Source organism: Oncorhynchus mykiss, chromosome 29 (genome assembly GCF_057628025.1).
Source record: "Oncorhynchus mykiss isolate SJ-2025 chromosome 29, ASM5762802v1, whole genome shotgun sequence".
Taxonomy (NCBI): domain Eukaryota; kingdom Metazoa; phylum Chordata; class Actinopteri; order Salmoniformes; family Salmonidae; genus Oncorhynchus; species Oncorhynchus mykiss.
The window spans coordinates 45558763-45576977 of record NC_143050.1 but is presented as its reverse complement, the minus strand read 5'-3'; positions in this window follow the sequence as shown (position 1 = coordinate 45576977).

Here is an 18215-nt window from a genome sequence, read left to right as displayed (position 1 = left end):
AGTGCTGAGCGATTAGTACTGTGTAGCCAGTTAGTAGTGCTGAGTGATAAGTGCTGTGTAGCCAGTTAGTAGTGCTGAGCGATTAGTTATGTGTAGCCAGTTAGTAGTGCTGAGTGATTAGTGCTGTGTAGCCATTTAGTAGTGCTGAGTGATTAGTGATGTGTAGCCATTTAGTAGTGCTAAGCGATTAGTGCTGTGTAGCCAGTCAGCAGTGCTCAGTGATTAGTGATGTGTAGCCATTTAGTAGTGCTGAGTGATTAGTGCTGTGTAGCCAGTTAGTAGTGCTGAGTGATTAGTGCTGTGTAGCCAGTTAGTAGTGCTGAGTTCTTAGTGCTGTGTAGCCAGTTAGTAGTGCTGAGTGATTAGTGCTGTGTAGCCAGTTAGTAGTGCTGAGCGATTAGTGCTGTGTAGCCAGTTAGTAGTGCTGAGTGATTAGTGCTGTGTAGCCATTTAGTAGTGCTGAGTGATTAGTGATGTGTAGCCATTTAGTAGTGTTGACTGATTAGTGATGTGTAACCATTAAGTAGTGTTGAGTGATTAGTGATGTGTAGCCATTAAGTAGTGCTGAGTGATTAGTGCTGTGTAGCCAGTTAGTAGTGCTGATTGATTAGTGCTGTGTAGCCAGTTAGTAGTGCTGAGCGATGAGTGCTGTGTAGCCAGTTAGTAGTGCTGAGTGATTAGTGCTGTGTAGCCAGTTAGTAGTGCTGAGTGATTAGTGCTGTGTAGCCAGTTAGTAGTGCTGAGTGATTAGTGCTGTGGAGCAATTTAGTATTGCTGAGTGATTAGTGCTGTGTAACCAGTTAGTAGTGCTGAGTGATTAGTGCTGTGTAGCCATTTAGAGGTGCTGAGTGATTTGTGCTGTGTAGCCAGTTAGTAGTGCTGAGTGATTAGTGCTGTGTAGCCAGTTAGTAGTGCTTAGTGATTAGTGCTGTGTAGCCAGTTAGTAGTGCTGAGTGATTAGTGCTGTGGAGCAATTTAGTATTGCTGAGTGATTAGTGCTGTGTAACCAGTTAGTAGTGCTGAGTGATTAGTGCTGTGTAGCCATTTAGACGTGCTGAGTGATTTGTGCTGTTTAGCCAGTTAGTAGTGCTGAGTGATTAGTGATGTGTAGCCAGTTAGTAGTGCTGAGTGATTAGTGCTGTGTAGCCATTTAGCAGTGCTGAGTGATTAGTGCTGTGTAACCAGTTAGTAGTGCTGAGTGATTAGTGCTGTGGAGCAATTTAGTATTGCTGAGTGATTAGTGCTGTGTAACCAGTTAGTAGTGCTGAGTGATTAGTGCTGTGTAGCCATTTAGAGGTGCTGAGTGATTTGTGCTGTTTAGCCAGTTAGTAGTGCTGAGTGATTAGTGATGTGTAGCCAGTTAGTAGTGCTGAGTGATTAGTGCTGTGTAGCCATTTAGCAGTGCTGAGTGATTAGTGCTGTGTAACCAGTTAGTAGTGCTGAGTGATTAGTGCTGTGTAGCCAGTTAGTAGTGCTGAGTGATTAGTGCTGTGGAGCCATTTAGCAGTGCTGAGTGATTTGTGCTGTTTAGCCAGTTAGTAGTGCTGAGTGATTAGTGATGTGTAGCCAGTTAGTAGTGCTGAGTGATTAGTGATGTGTAGCCAGTTAGTAGTGCTGAGTGATTAGTGCTGTGTAACCAGTTAGTAGTGCTGAGTGATTTGTGCTGTTTAGCCAGTTAGTAGTGCTGAGTGATTTGTGCTGTTTAGCCAGTTAGTAGTGCTGAGTGATTAGTGATGTGTAGCCATTTAGCAGTGCTGAGTGATTAGTGCTGTGTAGCCATTTAGCAGTGCTGAGTGATTAGTGCTGTTTAGCCAGTTAGTAGTGCTGAGTGATTAGTGATGTGTAGCCAGTTAGCAGTGCTGAGTGATTAGTGATGTGTAGCCATTTAGAGGTGCTGAGTGATTTGTGCTGTTTAGCCAGTTAGTAGTGCTGAGTGATTAGTGATGTGTAGCCAGTTAGTAGTGCTGAGTGATTAGTGCTGTGTAGCCATTTAGCAGTGCTGAGTGATTAGTGCTGTGTAACCAGTTAGTAGTGCTGAGTGATTAGTGCTGTGTAGCCAGTTAGTAGTGCTGAGTGATTAGTGCTGTGGAGCCATTTAGCAGTGCTGAGTGATTTGTGCTGTTTAGCCAGTTAGTAGTGCTGAGTGATTTGTGCTGTTTAGCCAGTTAGTAGTGCTGAGTGATTAGTGATGTGTAGCCATTTAGCAGTGCTGAGTGATTAGTGATGTGTAGCCAGTTAGTAGTGCTGAGTGATTAGTGCTGTGTAACCAGTTAGTAGTGCTGAGTGATTTGTGCTGTTTAGCCAGTTAGTAGTGCTGAGTGATTAGTGCTGTTTAGCCAGTTAGTAGTGCTGAGTGATTAGTGCTGTTTAGCCAGTTAGTAGTGCTGAGTGATTAGTGCTGTTTAGCCAGTTAGTAGTGCTGAGTGATTAGTGCTGTTTAGCCAGTTAGTAGTGCTGAGTGATTAGTGCTGTTTAGCCAGTTAGTAGTGCTGAGTGATTAGTGCTGTTTAGCCAGTTAGTAGTGCTGAGTGATTAGTGCTGTGTAGCCAGTTAGTAGTGCTGAGTGATTAGTGCTGTGTAGCCAGTTAGTAGTGCTGAGTGATTAGTGCTGTTTAGCCAGTTAGTAGTGCTGAGTGATTAGTGCTGTTTAGCCAGTTAGTAGTGCTGAGTGATTAGTGCTGTGTAGCCAGTTAGTAGTGCTGAGTGATTAGTGCTGTTTAGCCAGTTAGTAGTGCTGAGTGATTAGTGCTGTTTAGCCAGTTAGTAGTGCTGAGTGATTAGTGCTGTGTAGCCAGTTAGTAGTGCTGAGTGATTAGTGCTGTTTAGCCAGTTAGTAGTGCTGAGTGATTAGTGCTGTGGAGCAATTTAGTATTGCTGAGTGATTAGTGCTGTGTAGCCAGTTAGTAGTGCTGAGTGATTAGTGCTGTTTAGCCAGTTAGTAGTGCTGAGTGATTAGTGCTGTGTAGCCAGTTAGTAGTGCTGAGTGATTAGTGCTGTTTAGCCAGTTAGTAGTGCTGAGTGATTAGTGATTTTGAATGTTTTTTGAGGGTCAGTTCGGTTTCAGTTTAGATTCTGGAAAAATTATCAAGGTTTCAATGTCGGTTTTGATAATTGTTTTGAACCATTAAAATCCGTATGCATTATGTGGGTTGAATGTTGTAACAACACAGAATAAAACAATTCATACAAATCCATGATGGTAGAGACCGCCCATTACTGCTTGTCACTTATTAACCATCATTTATTCACATTACTTTAATCAAATACAGTGCCTTGCGAAAGTATTCGGCCCCCTTGAACTTTGCGACCTTTTGCCACATTTCAGGCTTCAAACATAAAGATATAAAACTGTATTTTTTTGTGAAGAATCAACAACAAGTGGGACACAATCATGAAGTGGAACGACATTTATTGGATATTTCAAACTTTTTTAACAAATCAAAAACTGAAAAATTGGGCGTGCAAAATTATTCAGCCCCCTTAAGCTAATACTTTGTAGCGCCACCTTTTGCTGCGATTACAGCTGTAAGTCGCTTGGGGTATGTCTCTATCAGTTTTGCACATCGAGAGACTGACATTTTTTCCCATTCCTCCTTGCAAAACAGCTCGAGCTCAGTGAGGTTGGATGGAGAGCATTTGTGACATGATTGTGTCCCACTTGTTGTTGATTCTTCACAAAAAAATACAGTTTTATATCTTTATGTTTGAAGCCTGAAATGTGGCAAAAGGTCGCAAAGTTCAAGGGGGCCGAATACTTTCGCAAGGCACTGTATTTCAGTTCTTGTGTATATTACATTTGTTTTATTTGATGAATTTATTATTTCATTCCAAGTCATCATCTCATGTCTATAGAGCTGCTGCCTGTGCTGTCTCACAAAATCATCCCTTTAGTGTAAAAAAACAAGCACATACCGGACAAGTAGGCATTCAATGGATTATGGTCATTGTAGTTAATTACCACGTTTTCTGTTCTAAACTACGTTGAATGGCCTGTTGGAAACTACATTTTCTTACTACATCGCACAGTTCGGGCTTGATCTGATTTATCTCTACAGAAACTCTGCAATGTGTACATTGATCTCACAGAAAAAAAGCTGAATGAAATAGAATTCAAATAATTGAACCAACTTTGGTCAATTAGTTGTTTAAAAAAACAATTAATAACTGACATTTCAGTTCATCGCTCAACACTACCAGTTACCAGTTAGAAACAGTCATTTCTAAAGGCTTTCCCATACAACTTTCAAAATAACATTTCAATTGCAAAGTAGGCTTACCCAGCAGAATGTTATGATATCATGATGGTTTGAATCAATCTCTGCTATTGTGCATGCAGTACAGAAACACAGCCAGCCAAACACCAGTCACTTGATGTGTGCAATTGAAATTAAAGGGCAACCATACCCTCAAAATATTATATTTTTTTCCGCAGATCTCAAAAGTGGTCTCCTGATGTGGTTTAGTATTGTTGTGGACTTGGAAAAACAACAAAATTGGATGTTCTATTTTAAAAAGTGTGATTTTGAGAGTGAAAACCCGAAGAAGAAAAAAAAACAGGGGAAGGGGGGAATCCAAAGCCTGGAAAAACTAAACTTACAACACTTTTTGGTGCTTTGTTTTTGGTGTTCTGGCGAATACAACCAGGTGAGGGGAGTTCCTTAACAATCAGTTCCCTTAATTCATCAACCAAGTACATGTGTGGAGCAAAAACCTGCAGGCCTTCCGTTTGACACACGTTGATGTAATGCATCTCAATAAGTATTGCTTTCACACAATGTAGAAACCTAATATTTCACAAATGACTTTGTAATCTCCAATTGTAGCTTTTTATAATAAACAAATGTCTTTATCGGGTTAAAATGTAGTTTCTAGAGAACAACATGTGCTTCAAAAATAGCTAGAATTCATATAGGCCCAATATTCTATATCTCAATCAATTATAATATACCTGAGTATACCAAACATTAGGAACACCTTCCTAATATTGAGTTGCATTGAGTATACCCCCTCCCTTTTGCCCTCAGAACAGCCATCAATTCGTCAGTGCAAGGGCTCTATAAAGTATCGAAAGTGTTCCACAGGGATGCTGGCCCATGCTGATTCCAGTTGTGTCAAGTTGGCTGGATGTCCTTTGGGTGGGGGACCATTCTTGATACACACGGGAAACTTTTGAGTGTAAAAAACCCAGGAGAGTGGCAGTTCTTGACACAAACCACCTGGCACCTACTGCCATGACCGGTTCAAAGGCATTTAAATATTTAGTCTTGCCCTCCCTGGATTTAAATATTTTGAGCTGACCTCCCTGGAGCTGACCTACCTGGAGCTGACCTCCCTGGAGCTGTCCTCCCTGGAGCCTACCTACCTGGAGCTGATCTCCCTGGAGCTGGCCTCCCTGGAGCTGACCTCCCTGGAGCTGACCCCCTGGAGCTGACCTACCTGGAGCTGCCCTCCCTGGAGCTGACCTCTCTGGAGCTGGCCTCCCTGGAGCGTGAGCACAAACAGAGGCATCCTGGGGAAGTACAGCGGCTATCGTACAGAGATCGTGTGCCTGTGCACGTTCACGTGTGTGTCGTAGGGAGATTGTGGATTACAGAGAGGATGTGACTAGGCCGTGAGATTTTAGTTTTGAGGAATTTTCCCAGTGTGCGGTCAAAGAATGCTCAAACTTATTTCTGACCTACTGTTGTGTCATAGCTCTGAGGTCAAGGGTTAGGTATCAGTCTGTCTAATTAAATGTGATCTGTATGGAAAACCATACTTGTGTGTGTGCATGTAGATGTATATTTTGCATGTCTCTGTATGTGTGTGTATATGTGAAAAAGCCAGTTTTAGCAGACCAGTTGGCAGTTAAGTGTGTTTGAGCGTGTACATGCATTCATGCATGTGTATATAGTGTGCGTGCGTGCATGTGTGTGTGTCTTCATTTCACAGGATATGCTGCAATCCCCACCCTCCTCCCCATGGCTGTGAAGTGAAAAGGCATTGTTTGCATAAGTGTGGAAGGAAGATAACTAGTGGAGTTAGTGAATTAGTAAGCCTCTCGGGTATAAAACGGTCTTGTTAAGAGAAAGGGGTGAGACAAGGAAGGGCTCTGTCCCAGTACTAAATAATGTCCTTAGGAAACGGAGCTACAGTCAAGTATTGTATTGGGACACTGCACAAAGTGGATGGTAAGGGGCAAAGGAGTGGGGAAAGAGAGTGGGAGCAGAGATCTGTGAAGATGCTTCCTTCATAAAAGACTATGGTTTCAATTGTAAGCATTTATCAAATAAATTCAAGTTGGTTTCAAGTGTGGAGATGTATCAAATGAATACAACAAAAACAGCTCGAGACACTTTAATAGTATCTTAATGAAGATTGCTTCTTTCAAACAGCCTCAAAATGACTCTTACATGTTCCTTGTGCCAGCGGGATGAGTCTTCACACAAACGTTTAGAGGGCATTGGAATTCTTGGAGGTCCTGACATGAATTTAATGACACTGAAAGTGACACAAGCTCTTTTATGAAGCACAAACTGGTACAGGTAAACTACTGCCGATGTCAGTTTGTGAAAGTGTTATGTACGCTCCTATGCATAAAGGACAGGTGTTCAATAACAATAAAGACAGGTCCAGTGATGTGACATTCTTATCACAGCATTGTAACGGTCTTACGCAGTGTCTCCCCTCTCTCCCAGGAACTTTCTTAAGCCCTCCACCTTAGTGCCATACTATCTCCCCTTTTCTCTCACCCTTTTTCTCTCTCCCTCTCTCTCTCTCTCCCCCTCCCGTTTCCCTCCCTCTCTCTCTCTCTCTCTCTCTCTCTCTGCTTTGTTCATTGTGAGTGGTCAACAAAGGAGGAAAGTCCATTGAGACCGAGCACGCAAACAGGCCAGTACAGAGTACAGTATCTTTCTTCCCCCTTGCACACAGATGCCGGATGGTGCGTTTGGGCAGTGCTGATACCGCTTCCCTTATCAACTCTATCACTTCCTCTTCCTCCTTCCTTCTCCGATAACCTAGGACGAGCATTGTGATGTCACACCGACCCTTCCTTTTTCCAGGGAGAGTGAGTGCAGCTGGGAGATATCAGCCACCGCCGCACCCGCCGCTCAGTAAACAGAGAAAAGGCTCCGTCTCCGTTTGTTTCTTTGCTGAGTACAGTACGGCAACAATGCTTGCCAGTCAAGGAGTGAAATGTCCAATGCAGACGTTTTCATGTCAATTTCATTTCTAGACAACAGTGAATTACCTTATATAGAAACCATGTTTTAATCCGTTCCATGCATTCCATTCCAGCCATTACAATGAGCCCGTCCTCCTATAGCCTCCCACCAGCCCCATGATTTCTGGGTCACAATTAAGTACCTTACTGTCATTGATTTCAAGTAACTAAGAGCAATTTCTCAAGCAAGAATTTAGCTAGAACTGTCTGGGAATGGATGGAAGGGGGGAGAGTGGAGGACTGAAACCCAGCTGGTAATGGCAGAGAGGTTTGGAACCCTTGATCTTTTTATCATTTTATTGTTTAAATCATTTTATTTTACCACTTTTTTCCCCAATTTCGTGGTATCCAATTGGTAGTTACAGTCTTGTCTCATTGCTGCAACTCCCATACAGACTCAGCAGAGGCAAAGGTCAAGAGTGTGTCTTCCGAAACACAACTCAGCCAAGCTCCACTGCTTCTTGACACAATGTCCACTTAACCAGGAAGCCAGCCGCACCAATGTGTCGGAGGAAACACCGTACACCTGGCGACCGTGTCAGCGTGCACTGAGCACGGCCCACCACAGGAGTCGCTAGTGCGCGATGGGACAAGGACATCCCTGCCGACCAAACTCTCCCCTAACCCGGACGACGCTGGGCCAATTGTGCGCCGCCCCATGGGTCTCCCGGTCGTGGCCGGCTGCGACAGAGCCTGGACTCTAACCCAGAATCTCTAGCGGCACAGCTAGCACTGCTATGCCTTAGAGCACTGCGCCACTCAGGAGGCCAGAACCCTTGTTATTATTGGTCTAAGTTACCGTCTAGCAGGCCAAAACTCCATCCCACCACAACAGGCTGAAATTTCTTCCACTAAAAGGGCGTTATCATAATGTTTACAATTTCACCGTATTTTTCCACCCTCATAGTGTGGAAATATATATAAAACACAGGAAAATCTAGTTGACTGCAATGGGCCTTATTGGTTGTTTGATACTATTTAAATGTGTTATCGCTCAGAATGTCCCTGCTGAGAAAGAAATTGCATAGACCAGCATACATTTCACGCTGGTCAATGCTAGTCAAACTGGTCTGACCAGCATGGTCTAGCTGGTTATGCTGGTTTACCAGCATGGTCTAGCTGGGTATGCTGTTTTGGCTACCGTAGTCTAGATGGTTATGTTGGCCGACCAGCATGGTCAAGCTGGTCTGACCAGCATGGTAAAGCTGGTCTGACCAGCATGGTCAAGTTGGTCTGACCAGCATGGTCGAGCTGGTTAGGCTGTCAGACCAGCTCATGCTGGTGACCAAGCTGGTCCAGCATGGTCTAGCTCGCAAAACAATGCACATCTTTATCATATTTCACAGAATGCTGTATTGCAGTTAGATTTTACAGTTGTTTGTTTCAATATCTGTGTTTTTAGGAAAATGAATTAAACATCACTTTGCAAACAAGCATAATATCACTTGCAGGCCTGTTGTGGCCACTGTATTAGGGAAAAACTAGGCCCTCAAAGTACGGCCTTATGATATACAGTGCATTCAGAAAGTATTCAGACCCCTTGACTTTTTGACACTTTAAATCAAACCACATTTTATTTGTCACATACACATGGTTAGCAGATGTTAATGGTCACATACACATGGTTAGCAGATGTTAATGGTCACATACACATGGTTAGCAGATGTTAATGGTCACATACACATGGTTAGCAGATGTTAATGGTCACATACACATGGTTAGCAGATGTTAATGGTCACATACACATGGTTAGCAGATGTTAATGGTCACATACACATGGTTAGCAGATGTTAATGGTCACATACACATGGTTAGCAGATGTTAATGGTCACATACACATGGTTAGCAGATGTTAATGGTCACATACACATGGTTAGCAGGTGTTAATGGTCACATACACATGGTTAGCAGATGTTAATGCGAGTGTAGCGATAGGCTTATTCTAAAATGCTTTATTTTATTTTATTCCTCATCAATCTACTCACAATACCCCATAATTACAAAACAAAAACAGGTTAAAAATAAAAAACTTAAATATCACATTTACATAAGTGTTCAGACACTTTACTCAGTACTTTCTTGAAGCACCTTTGGCAGCGATTACAGCCTCGAGTCTTCTTGGGTATGACGCTACAAGCTTGGCACACCTGTATTTGGGGAGTTTCCCATTCCCCTCTGCAGATCCTCTCAAGCTCTGTCAGGTTGGATGGGGAGCGTTGCTGCACAGCTATTTTCAGGTCTCTCCAGAGATGTTCGGGTTCAAGTCCTGGCTCTGGCTGGGTCACTCAAGGACATTCAAAGACTTGCCCCAAAACCACTCCTACGGACAATTCCTTTGACCCCATGGCTTGGTTTTTTTCTCTGACATGCACTGTCAACTATGGGACCTTATATATTTATATTTATATTTATATATTTACCTTATAAGACATAACCTTATATAGACATGTCCAATCAATTGAATTTACCACAGGTGGACTCCAATCAAGTTATAGAAACATCTCAAGGATGATCAATGGAAACAGGATGCATCTGAGTTTAATTTCAAGTCTCATAGCAAAGGGTCTGAATACATATTTAATAAGGTATTTTTGTTTTTCATTTTTAATACATTTACAAACATTTCTGAAAGCCTGTTTTTGCTTTGTCATTATTTTGTGTGTAGTGTGTAGATTGCTTATTGTGTGTAAATTGCTTAGGATTTATTTTATTTTATATCAATTTTAGAATAAGGCTGTAACGTAACAAGAGATCAAGGGATCTGAATACTTTCCGAAGGCACTCGATGTAAAGTATTGTCTTAAATAACTAAGCACTTTGATGCTGGTTTTGCATGCTTGTATGCTGGTAGTGGCGGACTTACCATCAGGTCTCACATTATTAAGGAGATTTGTAAACTGGGCATAATGAAAAAGAACAATAGGCCTACTGCTGGAATTATTTTGGATGAACGTGTGAAGGCTACTTTTTGAAGTGATTTGTTTGACAATCAGATGAAAACATCATGACCGGTTGTGTTCATGGCACATTAAAATGTAATACATTTTAACAGTTAAATTACATGTGTGCACACGCTCAGACTGGCCTCTGCCTGGGGCCTCCAAATCACTAAGTCCGGCCCTGTATGCTAGTTACCAATAACGCTATGCTGTTTTCTTCAGCAAGGGACTGTCTGACGTTTACTTTGTAGGGGCACCACGTTGTGACATGATTGACAATGAGGTTGTTGCTTTGTTTATGACATTTGTGACTTTGTTTCTGACTGGAACAGTTTAAAAAGTGATCGACGACAAGTTCAAAAGAAGTTCAGTACTGGGTAGAGAGGGAGACTGTGTTCCGTCACTCATTTTCATTACACATCTAACACAGACTAGTGTGGGGTTTCAGAGGTCCATAGGGATGGAGGGAGTTGTGGAGGAGGAGAAGAAAGAGGAGTAGGAGGGGAAAATGTACAGAACCCTGTCTGATCCCAATCTGAACCACGGTTGGAAATGAGTGTTGTAACAGAACACTGCAAGACCCCTCCGGCAACGACCGTAATATCCAACCAAACAAAACAATACACCCTTCAAACATAACTCCAGCCCTCTTCTCCCACACGTTTTCCATATCTTATCCCCCTCATCCTCCCCTTTCTCGCTACCTCCTCCTCTTTGCCCGCTCTTCTCCTGAACAGGAAATGAAAACCATTTTTAAATAATTTCTAAACCGCAGGGGCTTCAGTCCAGGAAGTAATTAGCATGGGAGTGAGGGCTGGGGAGTGGACGAGGGCCAAGGATGATCGCGGGATTTGGGTTGGGACAGGGCTACCATCCTGTCCCTGTCTCTCTCGCTCAAATCCAAACAAGCTTTATCAGCATGAGGAGAAACGTAAATTGCAATTGTGGCCCAAAATAGATTGATTATACAAAGTTACAGTAAAAAACAAATAGGGAATTAAATCAGAAAATGCCCTAAATACCTTAAGTGAAGCTTCCATCCCTGAGTTCTATCCACTAGTCCTTTTGGATCTGAAAGTGCTGCAGTAGCCTACTGTAGGTGGTAGAGGCCAAGGTGACAAAATCAGGCCATCTTCCTTTCAACTGCATTTCAGTGGCATCTAGGGAATAGCACGTAGGAAGGAAAAGCTGAAAAGTTTTCAGAGCGATAGCAAATCTCCTTTACATCTTTCTCTTTGTCTGTCTGTCAGATCCTCCCTCTCTTTTTCCTCAGAGGAGGGGTGTACAGTAAATTGGAAGATGTTAGCATTCGTCTGAGTTATCATCCCCTTTTCCGTCCCCTTGGCGACCTCCACCGACCTCGGCGCAAAGTCACCAAAGTGGGCCACCTAGGGGACGCTCTTCATTGAAAACCAGCTGATAACATCTCCTCTGACATTTCCCCCTCCATTCTATCTGAAAGGACCCAGCCACTGAAATTACAGCTAAGCAGCTCAAAAGCCCAGTTAAATGGTTCTTTCTTAGATGGCTGGCAGGTCAGTCTCTCTGGGAACCCTGGCTGAGGAATCACATAAAGGGGGAGATGACAGGCCCAGTCTGGGTCTCAGAGGCTCAGAGCCATCACACCAAAGCAGGATGGTTCACACGTAACGTTGGGAGAACATTAGGACAATGTGACCTCAGTTATTCATGAATATATTGCCATGTGCATGGTTTCGTAGCTGTGTGGTTTGATATAGCGATACATAGGCCTTGGGCGGCCTACATGTTTTCACGTCTGGTTTGGACCATGACAACAGTAATGGTTTGGACCATGACAACAGTAATGGTTTGGACCATGACAACAGTAATGACAACAGTAATGGTTTGGACCATGACAACAGTAATGGTTTGGACCATGACAACAGTAATGGTTTGGACCATGACAACAGTAATGGGTTGGACCATGACAACAGTAATGGCTTGGACCATGACAACAGTAATGGTTTGGACCATGACAACAGTAATGGTTTGGACCATGACAACAGTAATGGTTTGGACCATTTTGTTCCCACCAGGTTAATAAAGGTATAAGTAGTTTTCACTGCAGAAAATAGACACTTTTCATGTAAAACACTGTGTCCAGGCTCACTCTATTACTGTTTACCCTCCACTGCCTGCCCCCTGGTGGGAAGAAACACCTGTTAGCTGTCTCCTTGGGAGAGCACATAACAGAATTTACTGGAATTTTGATGGAATGCTTACAACCTTTTTGTCTGTCAGCACACAAACACCTGAACATCATTTAATCTCCACTGCTTTAATTCCAATTTGTCTACAAATTAATCATTAACATGTTGGAAAATCTAAGTAAAATAATAATACTAAATCAAATCAAACTTTACTTAAAGTGGATCTAAAGTTTGATTTAACGTGGTCCTAATCTTTAACTTTGGTTTTTGGTTGAGATGGAGACATGAATCCAAAATCAATGATACATTTGTAGACAAACTGGAATTAAAGCCAGACTTAGTCAGTGGCACAGACAGAACTATCCAAGCAGTAGATACATCTCCTTCAAATGTTGATATTTGGTTGTGTTGTCAACCAAACACAATTCAATATTACTTTTGTAATACAGTAAATATCCTAAAGTTAGGGCTATCTTACAAACTAATGTAACCTTCAACATTAAAATGAGCAACACATTGAGGTTACTGTAACTATTAATGTCTTCTTATGTAATCATATAATGCCTGCATGTTCAGGATAGCACGCATAGGTTGTCACAGGTCTGTGGAGATCTTCACAATTGCTTTAATAATCCACACAGAATATCCAACGGCATTGATAATTTGCACCATGCACTTTTAGTGTCATCTCAACTGCAATCCAGTTCATTTGGTACTGCTATTAGATGAAGTAATAACGCATTAATCTGTTGTATAAATAAACAAAATATCTGACATTGTAAATGGTTGAAAGCACTGTGATAGACATTTGGATGACAACGAAATAAAACATCTGCCATTGTTTTTCCATTGGAGTTTGGTTGTGCTTTTAGATGGTTGAAAGCACAGTGATAACACATTAGAAATGCAACTAACTTTTGGATGTATTTTTAAGTTGTAATCTCATTGATCAATGTCTCTACCGTTACCCAATTATCCACGTTGAAATGACGTGGTGTGCCCAGTGGGTTTCTACAACCTTGGAAAGAGGTAATTCATTTAGAATTGAATAGCAGAATGCGGTTCGAAAGACCTTTAAACAAAGTTTACCGTAACTGGGAATGAGCCACATCCCACAGAAACATTTGATAGATAAAGTCAAACCACGCTGCAGCTTTACTCAGACTGTTCACACTATATTCTAAGGACAGGTGTGGTTTCGCGTCACTATCCAATGATGATGTCCGCAAGAGGAACAGCTTGTTGAGAGTGTCGGTTGTACAGTAATATGATTGCCACCTCGTATACAGAGTGAACATTCTAAGTGAACCGCGGTGCAATTTTTCCTCTATTTGCTTTTGATTGAATTGGGGCCTCGGTCTGGGTAAAAACAGACACCCTGGTGTGTCATGTTCTATATGTGCTATCAGAAACTCAGAAACTCTGCCATCCTCAAACATGTCAATACTCTAAGCTTCCGGTGTTCAAAATTGTTCGTACTGAGCCTCCAAGTGGTAAATACCAATGGGAAACTCAGATAGCATTTTTGTAATCCCAGAGTTTCCTAGTTCCGAGTAGCACATGAAGGCAGCATTAGCTGATTCTGATTGACTGAACCAGTGGGAGGTGGGTTTTAGCCTGAAGGGATTGAAAGAGCAGTCTTGTGCCTGAAACACTGAGTATCACAATATTCCTACTACTAGGAGTCCCAACTTTGAGGTGACACCATGGGTATTTTGGTAACACTTTCTTTCTACAAAGTGTAATCCATTGGGAATACGTTTATGTACCGGTAGTTTAGTATTAGGAGTTGTGAACTGGGATAATGCTTACAGCAAATCATATAATGCACTATATTGTTCCACTTTTTAAGTACTGTTTGAAGTGTTACCTTTTTGGTGTTTACTTGGACTGTATGACATTTCTCTGCATGTCAGTGTTCATGTGTCTGAGTGTTTGTGAGTATGTAAGCATCTGAAAGTGTGTGTTCGTCAATGTGTCAGTGTAATAGAGAGTGCCTTGGACAGCGCCTCCTCTGTGTGTCTTGGAGATGTCTCGCACACACCCATACATACCCTGCACCCCAGGATTTAGACAGCTCCGGTGAGGCGGGCCGTGATTGATAAGCCCATTCCAAATGTTTTTTCATCCAAATCAGTGGGAGTTTAGCTGCAGCATACATTTTAATACCAAACAAAACGTTAGCCTGAGAGTCCCTTGGCTGCCTCCCTCTCCAGATTTCATTAGTCATCTCTCTGTGGCAAACAAACCCGCTGCATGGCTCTGGGACACGCAGGGGTAGAGAGGGTACCCCACTGTTAGGGAAAACCCCTGAAAGTACTGTGGAGAATGTCTTCTTCTTTCCTTGAGCTGGTTTCAACCAGGGTTTTTGATTTTCACCTCAGGGCCTTCTCACTATCACTGTTTTAAGATACTCTGTTGTTAAGCCAAATAGAGTGGTTCCCATTTAGCATATGGGTCATGGCTAATAGTGGAGTTGTAGAGGGCTTTCGATTTTTATTTTTGCTTTATTGCCAAAAAACACAAAAAAGCACAGCAAATAAAAAGAACAATGTTCCCTGCTTGATTCCAGGGTTTCCTGAAAGTACAAGTGCAAATTAAATAAAATGTCAAAAATGAGTCACTCTCCCAACTCACTTTGTCACTGTGGAAAGGGAGTATACAGCCAGTCAAGCCTTCGCATTAAATGATCATCTATGCAACTCCGCCACAAGCCATACGTGTGTGACTGTGTGTGCTCCCCCACCCAAAACAAAACAGATTTCTGTGTGGCTATTGGCTCCAGACTGTGTTCATTTCAGCATAATCCCGCTCATGCGCTCCCTCCTGGGCTCTGATGAAATTACACCCCCCAGATCTGCAGGGGGCTCTCTCTCCGTTGCCCTGGCCCCCATTTTTAGAAGGGCGAGTCGGCAATGTGGTGTTGGAGGGATTGATGCGGGAGGCTCGTGCTCACGATTTGTAGTTAATCAATCATTGCAACGCCTTAAGGGTGTCCCGCTGCTCCGCTAATGTCTTCTGGCAGGGGCTGGCTCTGAACTCACGCAGGCACACATATGGCCACCTCTCGAGTGAGTGACAGGACCCCTTTTGCGTGAGGCACCCCTCGTGTCGGATGCCATCAGCCACACACAGGCTCCACAAGCAAGGAGTGAAACGGTGGAGAAAAATAAGAGAGAGGGAAAGAGAGAAAGAAGATGAGAGAGCCTCTTGAGTCCTGCCTGCCTGTTTGGCTGGGCTCTCCTGTAAAAGTGAGATGTGGGGAACAAGGCGAGCAGGGCACATTCTGTATCATCTCCAACTTTATTTTCTAACACCCCAAAGAAGTGTGAACTCTGTTTATTAACTTGTTCGCAGAATATCAGATGGTTGCAGCCTGAGAGACAACATTTTTGTTTTCTTTTTTTAAAAGCTATGGAGGAAGATACTGAAATTGTAAGTGTGTGACATTTAATCATATTCATGTCAAAACTACTATTTTCTTTCACATTCTTTTAGGATGGCAGGTATTGTAGAGGTTAAAGAGGGTCTAATCCCTTTTTTGAAATTTCAAATCAATCACCTAAATGGACTACAATGAAATGGATATGACCCCACAACAAGTGGTGGAGATAATCAATAGTGTTGTTTCATGGCAAGATAGGAAGGAAGGAAGGAAGGAAGGGGGACTCTTTGGGCCCTGGAATTTGCATGCAGAGGGAGCGATCGTAGCCCCCATCTGTCCACCAAAATGCTTCCTAATTCATGTTGGCTGTTGTCACCGCTATCTAGCTATCCCTCTCTCTCTCTCTCTGTCTCTGTCTCTGTCTCTGTCTCTGTCTCTCTCTGTGCTTCTTCTTGTCTTTGGGCTGGGTCAGGCCAGAGCACTTCATTGACATCACAAGCATTATTGTCCCTCCTGAGGCAACGGGGGAAGAAGCCTCTTGTGTGCCTTATCCAGCCCTGACATGATTCCTCACCTATATCACCACAGGCTAAATCCATGGCTGGCAGCAGATTTACTCTGGTGTGGGGTTGTGTTCTCTATTTGTATTTGATTGTTGCCACTTGTTCTTACCAGTATGGATGACATGTGCATTAGAGTGCAGAATGTGTTTTGAGAATGAGAATGTGTTTAGAGTTTTGCTGAAAAGTCTAAGTGAGATCTGCAAATTGTGTTTTACCATGTGAAATGGTTTAAGGTATTGACAACCGACTGCATAATTAGCTAAATGAGTCCAGGCAACTGAGAACTTTGTTCAGCCAATGGGTTTTAGTGTTTTAGCAATTAAGAAAAACTGTAAAACTAAGGGAACTCAGGTGATTGGTGCACGGTAGAGGATGCGGAAACATCTGATGACAAATAGACATCCAAGTCTCAAACACAGAAAATCAGTGGTCAAGGTTTAGCAGATCCGTTTGCGCTATCATGTCAACTCCTTGCCTGCTAAAGAAGTGTCAAGGAGTTAGATTATGGCACAAACAGACTGCTACCTGGGCTACCATTTCTGCCACTACAGTGCATGAAACAGCAGGTGTTGATGTTTTGACAGGGCAACTGTCGTGATGCAGAGGAAAGATTTTGGCAGAACTTGTCAGGGATGTGTCTCGCTGTCTATCCCAATGTGATGGTCATTATTCAAGACATGAATGCACATCGCAAACATTCCGAGAAAAATCTGTTGCTTTTAAAGAGTAAAAATATTGCATAATTGCTGATCTAGTGGAGAAAGTGACTTCAGCTGGCACAAATGAGACTAATTACTGAATGCCATGTGTGGTATCAAATGCTATTGTTTTTGTAATGAGGCAGGCTCACTTCTGTGCTCTGTATACACCATACAGATGATTTAATGAATGTTCCCTCCTCTCCCTTTTGCGCTCTGGCAGTTGAAAGGCAATGCAACGCAGCGCTCCCTTGATGTATCATGAAATTAGGCCATATTGTTGCGTCTCTTTTAAGTAATGCACCATCGCCTCCGGGGTAATTATGTGTCTTTCTTGGGATACTCTCTTGTGAGGTGACTTCAACACCTCACACACCTCGTATGCACACTAAATACACACTCAATAACATGTCATACTCTCATACACTTGTCTACCGACTCTCAAATGCACACACAACCATACAAAACCATGGGCACACGCATATCGCTGTTTCATTGCACCACCTGCAAGGCTGCCCCCCTCCCTAAAAAACAACCAAACAGCCACTCACAAAGTAAAGACTACCGATCGATGCCCATGGTGCTGAAATTGCGACATTGACTCTATGATAGACTTTCAGTGGTGCCAGAGTATGTAGCCTATGGCTTTGCTTGCTAATGGTTAAATGTTTGTTGGTAGGCCTATTTGGTCGTAATTTTTTTCATGTTAAACATAACACTGTAATGAACACGAGGGGAAGGCAGGTTGCTGGGTCCAGGGGAAGGCAGAAGGTCATACACAGGAGGAGGCAGGTTGCTGGGTCCAGGGGCAGGCAGAAGGTCATACACAGGAGGAGGCAGGTTGCTGGGTCCAGGGGCAGGCAGAAGGTTATACACAGGAGGAGGCAGGTTGCTGGGTCCAGGGGCAGGCAGAAGGTCATACACAGGAGGAGGCAGGTAGCTGGGTCCAGGGGCAGGCAGAAGGTTATACACAGGAGGAGGCAGGTAGCTGGGTCCAGGGGCAGGCAGAAGGTTATACACAGGAGGAGGCAGGTAGCTGGGTCCAGGGGCAGGCAGAAGGTTATACACAGGAGGAGGCAGGTAGCTGGGTCCAGGGGCAGGCAGAAGGTTATACACAGGAGGAGGCAGGTAGCTGGGTCCAGGGGCAGGCAGAAGGTCATACACAGGAGGAGGCAGGTTGCTGGGTCCAGGGGCAGGCAGAAGGTTATACACAGGAAGAGGCAGGTAGGTGGGTCCAGGGGCAGGCAGAAGGTCA